We start from the raw sequence: 5,749 nt of genomic DNA on the forward strand, positions 1-5,749 counted from the left end.
TTGGGGAGACAACACCTTTTAATCCTTTTCTCTACAAAAACGCTAACTGTACCACAATGGTATTTTACCGATTTGTTTAGAAATTAACAAAATAATAATTTGGGAAGTGAAAATTGTAATCGATGGTTTCAGTTTTTATCGATACTGATTACCGTCAAGTATGTATTGGTATAGCTAGTTGACTATGGAAACCCTTTTTATAACATCAGGAAATGGTTCCCAATTTACATTATATAGAAAAAAGTATTTGGACGAAAAGTTGCATTGTGATTTACACAAAAGAGATCAAACAGGTAGGATGCCTATATGAGGACAACGGAGCATACAACATCTGGAAGAGAAACGTCATAGTTGATTTTGTTATAATTTTTTTTGTCTTCGTATTTTGAATCCCTATATATTCTGTAATTTTCTTTATAAAGCTAACAGTGAAACTTAATGTTTATGTCAAGTTTATAAGAAAATACCGAGGCGGGCTAACGCCAAATCACAACTACTATAAGAGACTAGACTCCGAGGACAATTATTCTAAACATATCGAAAAATATATATTGAGATGCATTTGGTTATACTTGCAACTAATATTTAACGGAGAAAGTATATTATGTTGAGGTATTTCATTCTTTTAATGTATGTGTTTTCACGTACATATTTTTCAATAGTTAGTTTTCACCCGACTAACTCTTTGACGAGAGGTTTAATATCCAGATTGAATTTTGTTTATAATCTAAAACATACTTTCTGCAGATTTTCCGATTCTTTTAGTATAATTTCAAATGTAATAATTGCCATTGTCACTGTCCGTGATGTTATCATTCTTTCATTTAACTTTCAGGAAACCAACCTTTTATCAATATGAAATATATTATCAAAATTTTGTTTCTATCATTTGAGAGAGAATTTATCTAGCAATTGATTCGAAACAACCGATTAAGACTGTTGATAATCTACTACGTACTTGTTTGGCTTTATAAATATTTTGATATGAGGGTCACTGATGAGTCGTATGTAGACGAAACGCGCGTCTGGCGTACTAAATTATAATCCTGGTATCCTTGATAACTATATCTACCAAGTACATAAAATCATAATATATTTAAAAATGTCGTCCTACTCTATAGGTGATACATAAGACTCATCAGTGACGCTTATATCAAAATATTTATAAAGCCAAACTAGTAGAAATTTGAAGAGCATTGAGGATCCAAAATTCCAAAACGTTGTGCCAAATACGACAAAGGTAATATATGCATGGGATAAGAAAATCCTTAGTTTTTCAAAAAAATCACAGTTTTGTTGTCAGGAAATTTATAAAAGTGACCACATTATTGATATTCATGTCAACACCGAAGTATTGACTACTGGGCTGGTGATACCCTCGGGGACGAAACGTCCACCAGCAGTGGCATCGACCCAGTGGTGTAAATAGTTATCAACGGTACTAGGATTATAATGTAGAACGCCAGACGCGCGTTTAGTCTACATAAGACTCATCAGTGACGCTCATATCAAAATATTTATAAAGCCGAACTAGTACAAAGTTGCAGACCATTAAGGATCCAAAATTTCAAAAAGATGCGCAAAATACGACTAAGCTAATCCGTGCCTGGGATAAGAAAATCCTTAGTTTTTTCGAAAATTTTAAATTTTTGTAAACAGGAAATTTATAAAAATGACCACATTATTGATATTCATGTCAACACCGAAGTGTTGACTACAAGGCTGGTGATTCCCTCGGGGACAAAACGTCCACCAGCAGTGTCATCGACCCAGTGATGTAAATAGTTATCAAAGGTACCAGGATTATAGTTTAGTACGCCAGACGCGCGTTTCGTCTACATAAGACTCATCAGTGACGCTCATATCAAAATATTTGTAAAGCCAAACTATAACAAAGTTAAGGAGCATTGAGGATCTAAATTCCAAAACGTTGTGCCAACTAACGGTAAGGTAATCTAGGCATGGGATAAGAAAATCCGTAGTTTTTCGAAAAATTCTAAGTTTTGTAAACAGGAAATTTATAAATGACCACATTATTGATATTTATGTCAACACCGAAGTGTTGACTACTGGGCTGGTGATACCATTGGGACGAAACGTCCACCAGCAGTTCATCAAAGTTTGGTGACTATATGGCATCTATCCCATACATATTGTAATAAATGTAACAATAGATACATTTAGATTTACCTCAAATCTTGACATTCGTCTTTAAATTGCCAATAGCGGTTGGTTGAGAAAAAAGTTTGACGACAAATGGATGAATGTGAGGCTTTCCAGCAATGCCTGCATATTTAGTGTATATCTCTGATTTGATACGATATTTTAAAGTTGGTATTTCCTATGATGATTTCCTTGATAGAGTGTTGCTGTTTACAAGGAAGCTTTTAAACCAAGAGGTCCATGTGGCGAAGTTGAATCATTATTTGAAAGTTTACAGACTCCATTATGAGTTGGTTGATCGTACTAAAATATCTTTTTCACAGATGAGGACATACATGGTTCATTTATCGTTACCAAAATCCTGTCCCCTTACTCGTATGTGACTTATCGACTTGAGACTTTAACACCGGATTTGTTCTTTCGTGTAGCATGAAGGGTGTCACATGTGGGGCCAGAGATGTTTTCCCTTTCGTCCGGAGCACTAGAGATCTCCTCGTTTTTTTTGTGTGTTTCTTGTTGCACAGTCTAGTTTTCCATGTTGTGTTTTGCAAATTGGTGCTTGTCTTTCAGTCGAATTTCGTTTTTTGCAATGGAAGTTCGTTTTTGACCTATGGATTTGATTATCTCTTTTGTAATCTTTCAAAAATAATCATTTAAGGGAAAGAGGTCTTGTATTGTTAATTCGTCTTGCTAGTTGAAGCAATACATATTAAAAAAAAAACAAAAAAAAACTAGTTACTGTATACCGCTGTTCGAATGTCATAAATTGATTGAGAAAAAAACTAGAGGCTCTTAAGAGCCTGTGTCGCTCACCTTGGTTTATGTGAATATTAAACAAAGGAAGCAGATGGATTCATGACAAAATTGTGTTTTGGTGATGGTGATGTGTTTGTAAATCTTACTGTAATAAACTGTCTTGCTGCTTACAATTATCTCTATCTATAATGAACTTGGCCCAGTAGTTTCAGTGGAAAATGTTAATAAAAATTTACAAATTTTATGAAAAGTGTTAAAAATTGACTATAAAGGACAATTACTCCTTAGGGGGTCAATTGACCATTTTGGTTATGTTGACTTATTTGTCAATCCTACTTTGCTGAACATTATTGATGTTTACAGTTTATCTCTATCTATAATAATATTCAAGATAATAACAAAAAACAGCAAAACTTCCTTAAAATTACCAATTCAGGGGCAGCAACCCAACAAAGGGTTGTCCGATTCGTCTAAAAAATATCAGGGCAGATAGATTAAATTAAACCCCTGTCAGATTTGCTCTAAATGTTTTGGTTTTTGAGTTATAAGCCAAAAACTGCATTTTACCCCTATGTTCTATTTTTAGCCATGGCGGCCATCTTGGTTGGTTGACCGAGTCACGCCACACATTTTTTAAACAAAATACCCCAATAATGATTGTGGCCAAGTTTGGATTAATTTGGCCCAGTAGTTTCAGAGGAGAAGATTTTTGTAAAAGATAACTTAGATTTTCGAAAAATGGTTAAAAATTGACTATAAAGGGCAATAACTCCTAAAGGGGTCAACTGAACATTTCGGTCATGCTGACTTATTTGTTAATCTTACTTTGATGAACATTATTGCTGTTTACAGTTTATCTCTATCTATAACAATATTCAAGATAATAACCAAAAACAGCAAAATTTCCTTAAAATTACCAATTATGGGGCAGCAACCCAACAAAGGGTTGTCCGATTCGTCTGAAAATTTCAGGGCAGATAGATCTTGACCTGATAAACAATTAAACCCCATGTCAGATTTGCTCTAAAAGCTTTGGTTTTTGAGTTATAAGCCAAAAACTGCATTTTACCCCTATGTTCTATTTTTAGCCGTGGCGGCCATCTTGGTTCGTTGACCGGGTCACGCCACACATTTTTTTAACTAGATACCCCAATTATGATTGTGGCCAAGTTTGGTTTAATTTGGCCCAGTAGTTTCAGAGGAGAAGATTTTTCTAAAAGCTAACGACGACGGACGACGACGACGACGGACGACGACGACGACGGACGACGACGACGGACGACGGACGACGGACGACGGACGACGACGACGGACGCCGGACGCCAAGTGATGGGAAAAGCTCACTTGGCCCTTCGGGCCAGGTGAGCTAAAAAGTTGGTAACATAAAGCGAGGGAAACACATCAACTATAAGAGAAAAACAACGGAACAACAGAAACACAGAACTGCAACAAAAACAAACGCCAATGCAACAAACTATAACCTAACTATACCAAATAACAGTTTTCAAGGTATTAGGTAATGGCACAAACATTGGTAAAAAAAATTCACTAAAGGGAATAACTCATGATATAAAGATTGATTGACATTTCAGTTTTTTGACATATTTGAAGATCCTGTGTTGCTGATAATATCTTTACATTTAAATTTGACATACATTAATAATTGGCAAATGTCAGCTTAGCATAATTGCAGTTTCATCATTGAACTAAGTGAGGGGGAAAGTGGGAGGATAACAACAAACAACACCCTTTAAGAGTCATATACAAGAGAGATAGAGTTCCCAATCCCAATAATGCAGCCCTAAATAGGTATCAGAGGAACCGACTTTTCATAATATTGCCCACAAACCCAAGAAAAGCAAATAATATATGAACATATTGCACACTTTAACAGATTAGTTTTAACACCTACCCCTCAAAACATAATACCACAGAATGGCATATCAGTATCATATTTCTAGTCATGAATCTAAAAAAACTTATGAAATTTCCTCGTCTTTAATTGAGCTATGTCTCGTTTACATTTACTCCATATCCCCTTCTTTACCCATATCTAATATCTTTTTATTTTGCTCTGAACAGCGATTCATATGTCTTGCTCAGCCAAGCCATACAGTTTTTGCTATGCTATGAATAGCAATTCATTTCTCTAGTCAACCAAAGCCATACTTTTTTGGCTACGAATAGCAATACATATGTCTTGCTCACCAAAACCATACTGTTTTTACTACAAACAGTACAATAGATGCCTTGCTGACCAAGCTGTACTGTTTTTGCTACTAACAGCACAATAGATGCCTTGCTCACCCAATCCAAACTGATGTATAAGTACCCGGCCACGTCCACTTGTATTTTTGTCCATCTGATGAGTTAAGCCTTTTTCAACTGATTTTTATAGTTCGTTCTTATGTTGTAGTGTTATACCACTGTCCCAGGTTAAGGGGAGGGTTGAAATCTCGCTAACATGTTTAACCCCGCCACATTATTTATGTATGTGCCTGTCCAAAGTCAGGAGCCTGTAAATTCAGTGGTTGTAGTTTGTTTATGTGTTACATATTTGTTTTTCTTTCATTTTTGACATAAATAAGGCAGTTAGTTTTCTCGTTTGAATTGTTTTACATTGTCTTATTGGGGCCTTTTATAGCTGACTATGCGGTATGGGCTTTGCTCATTGTTAAATGGCCGTACGGTGACCTATAGTTGTTAATGTCTGTGTCATTTTGGTCTTTTGTAAATAGATGTCTCATTGGCAATCATACCACATCTTCTTTTTTATATGATATTTAAAGTGGGAGTAAAATTGCATGGCAATACACACAAAAGTCAATCA

The sequence above is a fragment of the Mytilus trossulus genome, chromosome 2 (assembly GCF_036588685.1).
Source record: "Mytilus trossulus isolate FHL-02 chromosome 2, PNRI_Mtr1.1.1.hap1, whole genome shotgun sequence".
Classification (NCBI taxonomy): Eukaryota; Metazoa; Mollusca; class Bivalvia; order Mytilida; family Mytilidae; genus Mytilus; species Mytilus trossulus.